General features: G+C 38.2%; 1 protein-coding gene across 1 annotated transcript in view; it reads left to right on the forward strand.

Moving 5' to 3' along the window:
• The window catches only part of CELF4 (CUGBP Elav-like family member 4), a 700213-nt gene extending 695368 nt beyond the window's left edge, over positions 1-4845 (forward strand). The window contains exon 13 of the mRNA XM_072413517.1: positions 2494-4845. The gene's annotated coding sequence lies outside the window, so the exon portion shown is untranslated. The remainder of the gene's footprint in view (positions 1-2493) is intronic.
• The last annotated feature ends 13237 nt before the right edge of the window (positions 4846-18082 follow it).

Here is an 18082-nt window from a genome sequence, read left to right on the forward strand (position 1 = left end):
GAGGAAGGTAAAAAAAATACTCCACTATAGTGAAGTCAGTAAATATATTCTATGAATGATTTCTACTAATGATAGTGGTAGATGTCATTTCTTGTAGAAACACCACACTAATTTACCTATAATTTTGGCTATTACTATGTTTTTACCGGAAATTAAAAAAATCTTGTTAGACTTGGAGTTCCGTTGTCTTAGAGCCAGTCCTTTTAAAATGCTTTATAGTCATCTTTAGTACACTCAAAAATATTACTTAATAAATCTTGATCTTGATGCTATTGTTGGGGTCTTGGACCTCAATTCTTGCAGCACAACGTGGATTAAGAACTAACCCCAGCCTGCTGCCTGGACAATGACACTATAGCACTATATTAGTGGTGTACTTTTTCTGCTCACCATTTCTATCAGCATGTCGATCACCAACACATGCAACAAATTGTATCAGAATGTTATTACTCCAAAGAGAACCAACTCAGCTATGGCCAAGATAACACAAAGGGGTTACCGGAGTTTCCATCATAAGGCAATAATGGTGATTTTTCGTGTTAACATGGTATACTGAGTATCTTTATCTTTTCAAAAAAATGTGTTATATGATGGAAACTCCAGCCAATCCCTAAAGCACTGTGCAGTTGAGTATCCACCATTGGCCGTTTGGATTTGTCTGCAGAACAATTTTTTTTTTTGCTGTGGACCAGGGTTTCTTGACCCTTTTACCATAGGGAACCCTTGAAATAATTTTCAGGTCTTCAGGGAACCCCTCCTATAAATCCTATATCCACAGCTCACAGTATATTAGTGTGGTGGTCATTAGGAAGATGTCTCCTACATTGCTGGCCGGTGGGAAGAATGTCACCCTTACGTAAAGCCAAAAAAGATCATTGGGATCATTTAAGCTGACCTGAGAGACAAAATTGCTAATTACACAAGGAACCCCTAGCAGCCATTGGAGAAATCTCTTGGGTACACTGAATCTGGTTAAAGAAAGCCTAGGCCCTTCTTTTAAATAGACATGTATGGTTTTATCCAAGGCATTATTATTATTTTCTTAGCTTCCTTCCTAGCTGTTGAATGGCGTCAGGTCTACCAGCATCATATGGCACTTTCTTTGTAATAGGACCTCAGAGGGACAAAGTAGAGGTATGTCCCATTTCCTGCTTGTAGACGTGATGCCAATCAAAATCCAGCAAGTTGTAACATTTAAGGAATTCAATGTTGCAGAGACAAAGTACATATATATGTATGCCCTCCCACCACATGATTTTATACAATCCTTTACTAAATCCCAGATGTTTCCATTAATTGTCTGTCGACCAGTTTGAAGTCTACAAGGAGGAAGTGAGAATATCTTAGGAGTGACACAGATAAAGTTATAGTATGTAGCTAAGTGTGCTTTAGAGAAGAACAATCACCTTTACTTTTCCTAAGGAAGTCTTATTCCTCGATCTTCCATCCTCATCCAGGATTGCCAGGGATTCCTTGAACTGTGGTTGATTAACTTCCCATAGAAAGTGCCTGCATAGTTCTGGGGCCAACACCAGAGCCAGCTAAATGAAACCAAGGACCATTTTAGAAGTCTAATGGTGGCAATCTGACCACTGTTATAAAGATGATAGTCTTCCTTTTGACAACCAAATGGTGTTTTCCCCATTGGTTGATTATAGTAGGGGTTCACCAACTTGAAAATTATTTTAAGGTTTCCCCAGCAGTAAAAGGTTTGAGAAAGAATTCCTTATATTTTCCCACTTCCCGTATCAAGTTTACAAGTCGGACGCACGAATATCTTTGCGTGAATGTTCTCCTCTGAAGCTAATCATGCTTCAGAGAAGAACATGCATATCCATGTTGGAATTTATACTTTTAATGGATTATACTATACTGCTGGTTTCCCCAGCAGTAAAAAGTTTGAGAAAGAATGCCTTATATTTTCCCACTTCCCGTAGATTGGTATCAAGTTTAGAAGTCGGACACAGGAATATCTTTGCGTGAATGTTCTCCTCTGAAGATAATCATGCTTCAGAGATGAACATGCATGTCCATGTTGGAATTTATACTTTTAATGGATCATACTATACTTGTCAATGGCTGGTATAAAATGGCTGAGCCATTTCTGATACCAAATGATAACATCTGTCTAGTAGGCAAATTTGGTGAGTCATTGATGGGTATGGTAACGTAAAATCAAAACTAAAAATTGCTCGAAATTCCGAGCTCTGTTCCAAGTCGGAATTGAAACTATCTGCCCACTACTAGTAATTAATTCGTACTTCTACCTCACTGGTGCTACAAAATTTGCCAAATACTAAAGATGAAAATCCTTGTTGAAATAACTTTTAAACAGCTCCTAACTAAACCAAAAATTGGAAAACGGGTAATGTCAAATTTCCAAAATTAAGGTAAGACCATTCACCAATGGTCTCATTAGGGTAGTTTTTTGTGTATGTGTTATAGTGTCAAAATCTTAACTCCTAATCTCATATTTTTGTTTCTCTTTTTCAGGACAGGAACTGAATGGGCCGTATTATAACAATACAAAATAAGCATATAAAAATATATGATCGAGAAGCGCTGGATTACAATTTTGACATATCAGCAAAGTACCAATCATGCTGAAGACTTCAGACTTTTCTTCTACTTTGATTGTTAAGACTGTAATATTTCTTCAATGAAAGTATTGCGACTGCTTACGTGGACAAAACATCAGACGGATCATGATCAATGGGAATTTCTCGAACAGACACTGATAATGCCACACACAAAAAAATGGCTTTTTCTTCTAATAAGAAACCTGAAATTTGACAAGGAGTGCCTGTTTGCCACCACGAGTTATGTTGCCATGGCATCCCCATGGCAACTGTTGCAAGAAGCTTCGTATATGTCATTCCTTAGCTATTTAGGGACCAAAGGACCAAACTTTTTATTGCAGACTTGTAGCTGTATGTAAAATATGAAGTTAACTTCCTACACCTTGGCTGTTCTTAAAACAGTTTGGGAGCAATTATATGAAATATGTAAAAATGCTTAAAATGCTTTTAAAAAAATGGCAAGATAATAGCTATTTGATACTATAGAAGGTTCTTTGGTTACATTAATTCAATTCTGAAAATTTCCTATGGTTTTCTGTGTATTATGAAAGGATAAGTATGTAGGAATTAAATAAAGGATAGATATTTTAAAAAGCAGACTGTGAGATGAAAAAAAAGAAAAAAAAAAGAAAAAAAAACACAAAAATAGAAAAATGCATTAGAAAGAAGGTAGTTGGAATTTAAAAAAAGGTTTGTAAATGCTTCTAATTACCACTCCCTTACCCCTTACCCTTTTCCTTAAAATCCTAATAGTTGTACAGATTTAACAGAAAAGTTTAAGATATCTATATAATAGTAAAAAAAAAAATTAGAACGCAAAAACAAAAAAAAAAAGTTAAAAAAAATAGACGTTAGCATTATGGCTAAAAGAAAGATGTTGTAGAACTGTAATTTTTGTAGAGTTTAGAATAAGCATAAAATCCTATTGCATACTTTATTGAGGAGGATATGAGAGGCTGTGATGGCAGCTTTTAACTGCAAGCATTCCACCTATAAAACACACACACAAAAATAAAAAAAAAAACTTGACTCTTGTAAAATGATGCAATGAAATAATAACGTTACAACAGCTATTGTCTTTTTATCAGTTAATTTTAACTTGAAGAATGACATGGCTTACGGCTTCATATCTTCGTAATCTGCTCTTTGCTAACCCTCCCATCATCCTCTGCTTTTAGTAGTTTCCATATTTGTTCTAGACCTTCAGGGGCAAAAAGACAGCCTAGAACCTTAATGTTAAAAAGCAAACAAAAAAAAAAATAATAAAAAAAAAATAGAAACAATCTTTGAAAAAAAAATTTCTGAAACTGTTTACAAGGAATTTTGAAAAACAGGGGATGTTTAAAAAATAAAATAAAAACGATGCTGGCTCTGTTTTTCTGTAAATACATTTGCATATTTTGTAGGTCTTTTAATTGTAATGATAGAGAAAAAAAAACAAGGAAAAAATTATTTAAAATGAAAGCACGATATTTATCTTTGGTAATTGACTTTAGAGCAGTAAAAAAATAAAATAAAAGATGTCGCTTTAGAATAAACTCAGATTCAGAAAAAAATAAGTCAGTGAACTATTTAAAAAAAAAAACACATATATTTTAAAATATATCATATTTATTCTAATTTATTTCTGCTGTATGAATTTTTTGAGTTTTATCTCGCTTTTTTTTTCGTTTCTGTTCTCGCTCCTTTTAGTTGAACTAAAAGGGTGATTTTGATCATGTTTGATTTTTTTTTTTTTATAAATATATATATAAATATAAATATATATAAATACACAAAAAAAATCATGAAGTATTATCTCCTGCAATGGGTCACTTTTTTCCCTTTAATTGCTGGAAGGGGATGGAACACTGTGCCATAGCCCTCCTCTGGATAATAATAAAAAAATGGATTCCTTTTCTTAAGCCTCATATTTATTTTGAACCTCTTTGATTTTGTTTTCCGGAATAGTTTATCGCTGTGATCCTTGCCTACGTTCATTAGAATGCAGAACCTTTCTAATTCTATCATCCAACTTTTCCTTATGTTTTTTTTTTACCTTTGTTTTCCTGGCCCGCTCTTGGGCACCGTCTTTCTTTTCTCTTGGTCATTGTGTTCCTTTAATTCCTGCTGTTAGTAAGTACAGGTGTGTACAGCAGCTGCATTTCCGTCCGACTGCTCTTTTCACTCTCAATTACCTTTAAAAGAAATCTCCTTGTAATCTTCTGTAATTATTGAATGACGCTTTTCAGCTTAGCCCTAAATAAAGCACAGTTTAAAAAAATGATATGATGTTTCTTATTCTTTTACAAAAAAAAAATATACATCGGTGAATATTAACTGTTGACATAGCTAAGTGAATTTTCTTCAAGAGAGATAGCGGCTCTTTATGGCAGAAAATAAGTCTAGCATGACATAAAACCTTTTATTTCAGTTACTAAAACATATATTTCTTAGAAACATAATTGGTAAAAGAGGCCATGGCAATGTTTAACCATGACTTTATAAAATACTTTCACTAAAGAGTTGTGGATCAGTACTGTACTTATGGTCTCTCCCGACGCGTTTCGCCCTAAACGGGCTTCCTCAGGGGATTGCCGAGACCCTAGAAATTACATTAATGATAGTATAGTATAGAATTTCCACAATATTCCTACAATTTTGACAATTTTGAAATAAGCTGATTCATCTAAATAGTCTTGACTTACTTGGTATATTGACCTTACGAGAAGAAGTTGGTACTTTTGGCTCGGCAAGCACTCTAGTGGTATTTTCTATCCTTATCACTGCTGGATTGGCTTCCTCTCCTGAATTTTCTCCTAGCAAATCATTCACTTAGTGAACGAGATAAAGCCCTGCTGACTTCAGCCTTCCAATCATGTGCAAGGAGGAATGCAGTTTTTTTAGTTTTCCTTGCATGTGATTGGGCATTCCTTGAAAAGTATTTTTTTTAAATATTTATTAAACTTGGTGATGGTGATGGTTCATTTTGGTCAATGAATACCCTATAGACCTTTTTAACATAGGGGAACTCTTGGAATAACTTTCAGGTCTTCAGGGAACCCCTTCTATAATTACTATATCCATAGCTCACAGTATATTAGTATGGTGATCAATAGGATGAATACCTTCACATTGCTGATCATTAGGAAAAATTTCCCCCTTAAGGATCATTGGTGTCACCTAAACTGACCAGAGAGGTACTGCTCTTTGCCCAAGGAACCCCCAGCAACCTCTGGAGGAACCCTGGTTGAGAAACATAGATATGTAGCAATCAAGCATGGTACATGTATATATAAATAACGTCCTGTTTATTTCTTTCTTTGCTCTTTCTTTATTAATTTGCAAAAAATTCCTCATTTATAAGCAGGATGAATGAAGTCCTTTAATCATGTTTTAATATGTATTTTGTAACTTATATATTTGTTTTATCAATGTGATTTTATGATCAGCATAACCCGGTTTTAATTTGCCCTTTGAAAAAAGAAGACCAGTCAGCAATTAAAATGAAAGTTTATCATCTATGAATAAGTGTTATTTACGCGAAACGCGTTAGGAGTTTTTCTACCAATTTTTAATACAAGAAATTGCATCTATGCTGTATTGTGCTGTAATCCTTATTTTTCTATCATTTTAATTCTAAGCTGGATGTCTACCTGTGGACAAGTGAGGGCCAACCTGGACCAGTTTTTTACTTCATATAATTATTTTCGCAGTGTTTTATTTGGTTCATTCTGCTGCAACAAAGTTTCTTTGAAAGTGGTTTTCTCATCCTCACCCAAAGGTTAACTCCACCATACCACATATGATCAAAGGAATTTTTTTTATTCATTATTCACAACCTACATTCATATTAATTGAAGAGACTTTAGGAAATAATTATATCAAGCAAAAATGGTAATTTCCATAAAGATCATTCTCTTTTGATGTCTTTGTCCCAAACTGACCTTCAAAGAGTACGTATTTTCCTGGTCTGACACATAAAAGGCCTTATCTTTTGGATGCTACTCTTCAGTTACCTGTTTTGTACCCAACATTTTCCTAAATATATTATTAGCAGTCTTTGATGGTTTGAAAGTTTTACTGACCATCTGTGGATTCATTAAAAGAATAATAATGTGATGAAAGAATGAGGAACTTAATCAACTTGTTTTTGAGAAGCACTATGGGGCAAATGTTTGGAAGACCATCAGTTATAAGGCCAAAAGTATGCGGAGATCATTCAATATTAGTTCAGTCCTTTCCATTAAAGGGTACTGGTAATACTAGAGAATACAATGACAATTTAAACAACTATACTCTTCCTTTGGCTTAAAAAACTCCTGTGCACAAACCAAGCTCCATAAAGTCATTAAGGCTAATTTAATAAAGCTCTCCTAGACTGGAGAAAATAGACTATCATGGGTTAACCTGTGTGATCCAGCAAACCTGTAATAGAACTGATCCAGCATTGATAGCATTTGCCATGTAATAGCAAATGATTTTAAACAAATTATTTGAAGTTTCCAGGTTCCCGGTTCTCCCATGATAATCTATCTTCTCCGTTCTTGGACAGCTTTAATAAATCAGGACCTTGGTATAGTGTCCTCCACAGAGTCCAGACCTCAACTCCTCTAAATAAATTTGAGAACTTTTTGAGAACTGAAATACAAATTGCAAGCCAGTTCCTCTCCTTCAACATCAGTACTTAGCTCCTTATTTTTGCTTTTTTGTCTGAATGAACATGTTTTCTGCAAATACACTCCAAAATCTTATAGAAAGGCTTCCATGATTCTCCATAGTTTAGTAATGGGATGTTCAATAACGTCATATACGATGGTCAGATGTGCCCAAATGTTTGACCATGTAGTGTATCTAAAGCACTGTTTCTCATTTTTTTTAACCTAAGGGAACCCTTGAAATAACTTAAGGTCTTTGGGGAGCCTATTCTATAATTACTATATCCACAGATCACAGTATATTAGAGTGGTGGTCAGTAAGAAGAATTCTTCTTACATTGCTGGCTATTGGGAAGAATGTCATCTTTACAAATAGCCAAAAAGATCATTGGTGTCACTTAAACTGACCTGAGAGGCACAAACTGCTCAAAGAAAACATAGAAACTTCTGGAGGAACCTTGGGGTTTCATGTAACCCTGGTTGAGATGCACTGATCTAACACGTGACACTTTGGTATTGAGACCAAACTGTAGGCAGATCCAGCCTACTTGGATTGGAATTTGTTTTCTGCTAAAAGTGCACAAAGGGAACCTTTGATGGCTAGAAACATTTTTAAAAGCCAAGGTAAGTCGCAGCGTTCTGTATTACCTACCAAACTTAGCACAACATTGGCACTAAAACTGTAATTTACTTCCCTTAGTAGTGTTGCTGTTCAAATTCGGGTTGTCCTTAAATTCAACCCAAATATGGCTGTTTGAATTCGGATAGACCCGACCCGAAAAACACAGAATTTGACGACATAAATTACTGTGTAAAAAAATGTGTTACCAAAAAATTAACGTTAAAGTCATTTATTAAATGTGTGTGATTTGTGGAACTAACTTTATTTTTTTACAGGTTATCCCACAATAACAAGATGATTTCCACAGCTGCACAAACAAGGGAATCCTCCTGTCAGTGTGGGATCCCCGGGCACTAGCGGTTAAATAGGGACAAATTTCCCCATTCATCACTTCTGGTGCTTTGTGATTGGCTGAGGAAAGGTAAACCCTGATGACAGCTTAAGCATCATCAGGATTTTCCTTTCCCCAGCCAAGACCCCGGGGATCTTCTCAATGAATGCGGCTGGGGTCACATTCATAGAGAACAGTGTGCGATCCGCGGCACTATAGGGTAAATAGGAAGAAATCTTCCCACTCAAAACCTCTAGTGCTCTAGTGAAAGCTTTCCTCAGCCAATCAGGGAGCACCGTCCCTATTCCTGGATAGAGTTTCTCTATCCAGGAACACAGGACTCGAATAAACTTGAATCGAATTTTGAGATAATAGACCAACACTACTCCTTAGTTTTAGGACCTGAAAGTCCTGGTAGCCTTTTAAAGTAACCAAACATCAGATATTTTTAAGTTGTAAGGGATGTCAGATGTTTATTGACTAAGAAGAATGACCATGCTCGTCTTCGGCAATAATCTATTGCTGTCATTCATAGATCGGTTAGAACAGATCACAAAACACTGTCCTGCCAGGGTAAGATAAAGACAAAATATTTTTTAGGATAACTTTCAGGGGTCTCTTTCAATCTCAAGTTTTTTTATTTTCTCTGTACTGCCCCAATAAATGATAGAACAAATGCAATGGGTCAGGCCAACCCCTCATTGATCAAGTGATATAAAAAGTTCTGAAAGTAATCTTAAACAATATTATTTGTTATAGTTGTACAACTGAAAAAAATGTTTTTTCTTTTTCTGACAATCTCAGATACACATCATCACTGATAAAACTTTTACAGGCTACATCCTTATTTGAAGTTTTCAACAAACCTGGCTTGTACAGTTCTATATGCTGCAACTCAATGTGATTTTCCAGCTCACTGAAAACATTCTCTGGTCGCCGTTCTGAGGGTTTATGGATTGACGGAATTCACGAATTGCTTTTGTGTCTCTTACCAGGTGCTCTGAGAATGTTACAATGAAATATATGATTTTGAACAATGGGATAGCAATGCTCATCTGCTTGCTGGGAGGGGGATCGAAATTCCACAAGTGCACAGTTCTGATCTTCAGATAAGTCTGAAATCTATCAGCAAATTGCTAATATGAAAAAAGAAATAAGGAAGAATTTAGGATGTAATGAGCTCTATGACTCACTCAATGTATTTTATCTATGGAGGGAGCCATGATTATCACCCAGACTGGACTTCAACCATGTTTTCTTTTCTTCAACTCCATTACATAGGGTTCGGAATATTATTAGACCAAAGGATGATAGCATTGTTATTAGTTCATTGTACAGGTAGTGACATTGATATGGCATTTCTGAAAAGATCAAAAAGTATACAGTAGTCTGTACTTACTTAAAATAAAAAATAATGAAGCCATTGCATTTAAGGAGTTGTAAGCTATAATAATATACACTTTGGTTTGGGGGTTTATATAGGGTTTATGTGGATTGAAATGAACATTTTTGGTTGGATCCCATCAGTGTTTCTCAGAGTAGACCAATGCATTGAGCAAAGCCCAGGTCTAAGCCATCAGTCTTGTTCAGTTACATACAGCACTTTTCGATTCCCAGCACTGAGAAGCTGTACCCAAGATATGCAAGGGCAAGTTCTTTGCCCCGTGTGGTATTAAGGACAATTGTGACTTTAAATTTTGCTACAAGAGGATGCTGCTAAAGGGAATGAATGTGGCAGGGCAATACTGGTCAACAGTGCTCTTGTTTCCAACCTCTTCCAGAATTTTGCATTGCATTTGAATTGCAACAATAGAAGGTCTCTAAGACACACATTGATTGCTCAGCAGCACTCGATTCGGTAGAAATATTCCTTTATTAGTATTTCTCATTTCCACCACACATTATAAACTTAGCAATGTGCAAGAAATACAGTCCAGGTACCATAGAAAGCAGCAAAGCGGGGTCATAGAGTGTATAGTGCGGACAAGGAAAAGGGTGTAGTGCTGTATGAGCTGGTGTAGACATAATTTGGGTGTAGTGTGAAAGTAGGGGGGTGACCAGTAAGAGAGGCTACAGGCCTTCATGATGGCCTGTTATCTCATAAGAAATGGAATTATATTCAAAAAGCAGACGGAGGAATCACAGAACTAATATAGCAAAAGCAGGGAGATCCTTGCACTGAAGGTCCTCAGATACAGCCTGCTCTCCAGCAACGAGAACAATAAGTAACACAGTAGTGGCATCACCAATGTCTGTGCCCAGTCTGTGCCTTAGATAATATTACATTGTATATATACAGCTTTGAAACTCAAAACACAAAAGGTTCACTACTATTCTACTATATTTCAGAAGGAATTCAAGACTAAAGCTAAATTTTCAGGATACCTTGGCCCTGTTATCAATTTTTTTATAACATCGTAAATAACATATTGTTTCAGTGTTTGAGTTCAGGTCCACTTTATTAAGCTTACAGACTCTATCCCAGCCAAGTTTCACCTACCTCTTCCAGTAGTCCATACCTAGCCTCCTCTATCCCTACCTATGATCGGTGTGCACGGCCTTCTCCATCCTTCCTCAATCATTGGTCATCTCCTATGTGTCCCTATGCTTTCTCTGTCCATGTTATTCATCAGCCATGGTCTGTTGCCTCTTCTCTATCCGCCATCATCCATGCCCATCCACTTTCTGCCTTCTTTCATTCTTCAGTACCGAAGCAGCAGCTCTTCCTTCTCTCCTATTGCTCCTCTGTTCCAATTCTGCCTCTCCTAATGTTCCATGGCCAGATACTTCACTGCCCTTCATCATCACCATATTCAGCTTCCACTTGGCCACCTGGTATACACAAAGCTGACTTTCTCCCAATCCATCCACCAGTCCACACACAACTATCATTCTGCATCTTCTTTCTATACCCATGGTCCATATTTAGCATATGTTACCCCACTGTCAGTTATTCACTACAGTAACAATGGAAGCCTTTTTCACCTCTTTGTTGTCCAATAAGTATGGAGAAGAAAAGACAAACACAACAAACTACAAAAGTCTTTTTTTCAGCCATCAGAAAAGTGGCATCAACAATTTTTTTAGAAAATGAGGTTGCATTGTTCATTAGAAAACACTTCCAGCTATAATGGCAAAATATAACATATAAGTGGGGTATTGGATTTTGAAATTGCCTTAAGTTCTGATTTAAGTACTGATGTAAGTGAAGCCCAAACTTATTTATTTAGTTTTGGATAAAGCAGCAAAAGGGTTAGATACACTAGACGGCTAAGTTTTCTTTGAAGCATAAAAGCTAACAAGGGGTCATAGACAAGAACATGTCTCAGATGCCATCGATGAGTTCTGGCTGTCTCCACCGACATGAATCCACCAAACATTAGAGCAAGCCAAGTCTAAAAATAAAAACAAAGCAGTACGACAGTGAAATGGACAAGGCCCCTCATTCAAATCTCAGAGCCGCGTCCCAAGAGCTAAGAGAACGTTCCTTCGAGCTGTAAACCGTACAGAGCTACATTTCATCCGCAGTAAAACTCCTATGTCTATGGCCACAGGGTCCGGCTGCATTTCAAACCACTTGAGCTTCCATTGCGTGCTTTACGAGATCCCTGTAATTCCCAAGCAGAAATAATTTTTTGTCTGCGCCCCGCAGCCTGACTTCTATTCCGCACGGACGTTGTCAATATGCAATAAAACAAAAATCTTCAGCTCGGTGTCTGGCGGCTCTGGAGGAGGAAGGTCGCGCGCTAGCGTTTTATTCAAATATCAGAATGCCACTGAATTAGAAAAGACAATCTCCGTTTTCTTTTCTTTTTCTTCTTGTTGAAATGTTTTAATAATTTATTTCAAATGTATCTAATCCCAGAGTAATAAAAATACTTTTACAGTGGATGGATTGCCAGATGGTATGTAAAGAAGGCCTTGCTTTTGATTTAAAGCAGAAGCAAATCAGTAGAATAAAAAGTCACCATGAGTTAGAGGTTTTAGAAAAGACATGCAAAGTATCTATTGGTAAAAAAAAACCTTTTCGTTGGCTACCGGTGGCTTTATTTGCAGTGTGGAGCCATCTGCGGGAGAAATTCAAAAAATTTTGTATTGGATTCAGAGTCCAATACAAAGAAATATTTATATATTATATATTTATTATTATATTACATATATATATTATATATGCTACTTTACTGTGACATTACATGTTTAAATATTTTTTTTTTTTTTAAGATTTTTGTGTTTTGGTATTTAAAGTTTATTATTAAATTTAATAAATATCAGTGAGTTATGCCTAGGAATTTAAGCCTACAATGAAAAATAAATTTCCATTCAAAAAATTGTACCACTTTTCGCATGGAAATTAGGAAGGAATTAGACCGCTAGAGAGGCTAGCAAAAGTTTTGAATCCTGGACCCAATCCATTCCAGGTTTGCTGAATCACCCAGCTTTACTGATGAAAGTGTATCCTCTCTAGCCTTAAAGAGCTTTAATAAATCAAGCACACTGTAATTTATTTATTTTTCATCATAAGTGGCTACCAAATGGCTAAAAAGCATCATAGTGCACCCAAAAGAGAAAGAAGAGCTGGAGACTAGGGGGTACGCAACGGTGAAAGTTTTTCAACCAACTATAGGTTGGGGCACAAAGAAGCAGGCAGGTGCGTGTGATAAACTGCAAGTCTGCTTGGTGATTATGAATAAAGGTCACCCTCACCAAGAAGGTTATTTCTGCTTTAAAGGCTTCAATCAATTCTTTGAAAAAGGCACCATGGGCTCAACGGTGACAACTCTGCTTCCTCCACCTGGCGCTCCTGGTGTTTGTACTGAACTATAGTGTGTGCCCCCTGCTAATGTTTAAAGGGAGAGGGTAGCAGCACAAAAAAACTGCAAGCATGAAACATCACAAGGATTGTAGCCCAAAAGAGTAAATACCACCCAGCATAATATGTGCACACAAACTAGTTCAGGAATGCCCCACTGTGATATGCACAACCACATGAAGCTCATCTGCTATTTTGTTACCTAAACAAGCTTCATTAATAGGGATTTTTTTTGGCATTGGATTTCCTAATCCTAAAATACCACTGCATAAAATAGCGCAAATAGGGTCAAAATTTCCATTTTTTTTATAGCAGAACTGTGTACTGGGTCGTGTTTGATGAAGTTGCAGGTTCCTGGATTATACGATTCATAGCATCCATCATAGGGGAGGCAAACTGTTTAACCACACTGGCTACATTGTTTAACACCTTGGCGCTCATTTATTAATTTTCTCCAAGGCTAGAGAGGATAAACTTTCATCAGTTAAGCTGGGTAATCCAGCAAATCTAGAATGGATTTCCTAAAAGTCATTGGCAATTTGTTATCAAATGTTTTCAATCCTGGACCAGATCAATTACAGGTTTGCTTGATAACTCAGCTTCACTGATGAAAGTGTATTCTCTCCAGCCTTGAATAAATCAGGGCCATTGACCTGTGAGAGGATTTATATTGGGCTTTCTGGCCAAGAATAAGTGGAGGTGGGTCCATGATACCCTGGGCTCACAGGAAGTGAGTTGAATTACAATGGCCATCCTGAATATTGGTCTATACATCAGCATGCGTTTAAATGGGACATTTGAGAGCTATAGGTGCATGATGTCCAATGCCAAATAAATGGAGGTGGGTCCATGATGCCCTAGCTATCCAGGATGTAAGATGTACATCCTGGGCAATGGCATAGCTATGACACTAGTATCCTCATTAGGTATTAGTGAAGGTGAAGTCCTAATTCCTTGGCCTCACAGGAGGTAGGATGGATGCTGTTGTTTGACCTCACTAGAGATGAGTGCAGGTGAGTCGGGATGAGCGAGCGAAATTTTTTAATTCGGTCTCGCAGCCAATTGGGGCATTCTCACTTACCAAACATATAGGCAACATTGTAAATTCGGCCGGCGAGACCGAATTTTTGGGACCTGCAAGACCAGTCAAGGGAGCGGAGCTAGCAGCTCCGCTCCTCTGATTGCTGTTGCAGTCCTGTACTATGTGTTCCTGGATAGAGTTTCTCACAGTGTGAGTCCTGCTGGCTGCTCATGAATGATGCAGCGTTAGAAAAATCCTCTAATCTTTCCTAGGACCGCCTTCCTTCATAAACGCAAGCCGCATGACTCACTCTGGAAGGAGATCGCGGCTGCATTCATAAATAATCCTCCTCTCAGTGAGAGATCTCCGGGTAGTACAGGTTAGAACGAGGGCTTGCGCTCATTCTGACCTGCAGTGCCCGGGCATTGCTCACTAACAGGAAGATTCCCACCGGTGTATTTAGGAATGCAGCTGTGTTAATCCTCCTATAGTTATTTACGATAGTTTCGAGAGAATTCTTAGAAATTTCGCAAACCCATCAGAACTTTGAGGAAATTTTCATCCTACAGGTGAGTTCCCGACATCTAGCTCACGGAACAGTGGTGGGTCCCATTAGGATGAGGGAAGGAAGGACCACAACACCTTAGTCTTGCAAAATGGTGCTGGTTGTCCACTCTTGGGATGGGTGGAGGTCACACAGAATGGAGGTGGGTTCATGATGCCCTGGTCTTCCAGGAAGTAAGATGAATGATATTGATATTCCTCACTAGGGATGTTTTATGATGGGTTCAATGATAATCTGGATTCAGAGAAAGTTATATGAAGAATGCGGGTTGACATCAGTAGGGATGAGTGGAGGTTGGTCCATGACACCCTGGTTCCACAGAACATAAGATGACCATACTAGGGATACATGGTGGTGGTTCCATGGTTTGATAGTCATCCTAAAGATGAGTGGCAGTGGGAGTACATCACCCTTGGCTCACAAGTAGTTGAATAATCTTGGGTGTCCTGACTTATGATGAATGGAGTTGTCTCTTAGTTGAAGGGATTCATTGCCTATTCTACCAAGAGACCCAAATTCACGTTCCACATTGACCCCTATACAGTGCCAAAATGGAACAATTCTATAAAAGCCTGGTTACCAAAACATTAAAAAAAATCAAAGTTTTTCAAAAAAGGAGGAAACATTCATTCTATATTGGGATAGAATGTGATAAAACTGAGATCAATTCCCGCAAATATTCTAAGGGAGAAATGTATCAAATATTGACATTAAACATTTACTGCAGGTGAATGTTTCCAGTGAATGTGTTTTAATTCACATGGATTAATCACCCCAAGAATGTTTGGTTTACATCTATTTAAATATGCTCTAATATGCCCATTTATAAGAGTTGCTCATTAACTTGCATTATATTAAGGTGACCCAAAGTCTATGAAGGGCTGTCAGTGTACCCTACCATGCTAAAAAAGAGCAGGTGATCCTTTTTTTCCAATGCAATGAACCTCAACATTTACAATGAATGTCACCACAGTGAGGAAACATGGCATGTTAAGTGCACAACACAAAAATCTGATTGGGCTCCAAAAATTATTTCCACCACTTTTACTGCTCACTGCCTTTCCTAATGAAGAATAGCTTTGTTTTTACTTACACCAAGCTGGATTGGTTTCTGGGCACAGTGGGGAAAACTGGTTTGGTGCCATATTGGCATCATGAAGAATAATTAATGATGTGCCATACAAAGAAAAAGGTGTGTGCAGCCCAAATAATGAAGTCTTAAAAGCTTAAATCTGGAGACAAGAACCCTACATTTTTTGAAGGATTACCATCAAATTGTAATTTTATTCTTTACCCCCCTAACTCTAAAGAATCCATCCTGCCCTTCGACAAATTCATACTGACCAAGATCCGATGGCCACTGCTTGCATTACAAGTCCCATACACTTCTTTAACATTCGTTTGGGATAATATGTATATATTTTTTATATATATAAAAAGGGGCATGACTTGGGTATGTAGCCTGTGTTGAAGAGCAGATTTTAGGACGCTGGGTTTTCTGTGTCTATAGGCCCCTGAGATGTAATCCGTCCCAGCTTACACTCTCTATACAATCACACTTCTGTATTCTGTTCTATAGGACTAAATAAAACACTTGCTCATAATTTCTTTTTCCACAAACAGCGTTTGATTTCCGCACACCATTGCCATTTATTACTTCAGTTTTTATAAAACTCTAAACACTGATGACTCGTGAAAGGTTCCCCCTGAATAACAAAAGAAAAAAAAATCAATATGTGAAAATAAAATGACTTGTTTCTAATAAAATAGAAGATTCTGTAACTCTGTAAATCTGAAATGAAACTGTATATGTATCTCTTTTCCTTCACCTCTCCTTCATAGCCAACGGCATATGTCTATAGACAAAACCCATGCATGGTGTGTATAATGTGCGTGTAGTGCAGTTTGTTTTGTTTCCATATAGAGCAGAAAACAGGTCGGACCCCAAACATGTTGTACTGCATTCTGGGGCACCATTAGAGAAGAATTGGAACTTCTTGGTTTTGTATGTCTTATTAATTCATTTTATGCTTACATCTGTCCTTGAACACAAGGGTCTCATAGACACAGGGGTCACTGGAGCACAAAGGAAATGGAGGCACAGGGGTCAAAAAAACTCCAGGGTCACTGAGACACAGGGAGCTTGGAGCCACAGGGGTCCCTGGAGTACAAGGGTCACAGAGGCACATGGATTGCTAGAGCACATAAGTCATGAAAACACAGGGGTCACTGAATCACAAGGGTTACAGTAGCACAGGGGTCATTGGAGCATGAGAATTACTGAGCCACAGGGATCACTGAAGCACAAGGGTAACAGAGGCACAACAGTCACTAAAGCACAGGGGTAATTGGAGCACAAAGGTCTCAGAGGCACAGAGGTCACTGCACCACAACATAAGAGCCACTAAACCAGACAAAAGAGCCACTAAACCGGAAGAGTCAGAAGGATGCAGGGGTCCCTGGAGCACAAAGGTCACAGAGGCTGAACCATAACAAGTTTAGAAAAAGAGGAGTCACTGGAACATCACTGAGGAGCAGGAGTCAGTGCAACACAAGGAGACACGGGGAGTCACTAAATCACAACAGTAACGACTGCACGAAAGTCACCAGAAAATGAGGGACACTGAGGCACAATGGTCCTGGAGGCACACGAGTCCCTGAAGCACATGTGTCATGGATACACAAAGGTTACAGAAGTGCATGAATCACTGGGGCACATGGCTTCATTGAGGCACAGGGGTTCATAGAGCACAAAGCCAACTGTGGAACAGGGGCCACTGAAGCACAAGAGTAATGAAAACACAGAGATCACTACAACACAAAGGTCATGGAGGCACAGACATTGCTGGTGCACAAGAGACACTGAAGCAAATGAGTCACTGGAGCACAGGGGTCATGAATGCACAAGGCTTCATGGAGCACAAAGGCCAATGGACCACAAGAGTGATGGAGACAAAAGGGGTCACTACAACACAAGGGTTATATAGGCACAGGCATTGCTGGTGTATAAGAGTCACTGGGGCACAGGAGTCATTAGAGCACAAGTGTCCTGGAGCACAGGGGTCACTAAGTCATATAGGTATAGCAAAGGCATATATGTCACTAGAGCACAGGGGTCCCTGAAGCACAAAGGTTCATGGAACAGAGGGGTCACAGAGGCTCATGAATCACTGGAGCAGAAGAAGCACAGCAGTTTTTAGAGCACAAGGGCACGGAGGAACAAGGGTCCATGGAGCTTAAAGTTCACTGAGGCACAGGGGTCACTGGAGCTCAAGGGCCACAGAGCCACAGGCATCATTGGAGCACAAGTGTCATGGAAACACAGGGGTCACTGGAGCACAACAAATACTAATTCAGCAGCCTAACAACACATTACTTGAACGCCTTCTATCAAAAATGCCTGGACCAATTAATAGAGCCGGATGCTGGGTCTGCAAGTATGCCAAAAAATCTCTTTTTTTTTGTTCTGATTTGGAAGTAAATAAATGTGTCACAAAAATCCTGATTTATAATAATC

The sequence above is a fragment of the Pyxicephalus adspersus genome, chromosome 6 (genome assembly GCF_032062135.1).
Source record: "Pyxicephalus adspersus chromosome 6, UCB_Pads_2.0, whole genome shotgun sequence".
In the NCBI taxonomy this organism is placed as follows: domain Eukaryota; kingdom Metazoa; phylum Chordata; class Amphibia; order Anura; family Pyxicephalidae; genus Pyxicephalus; species Pyxicephalus adspersus.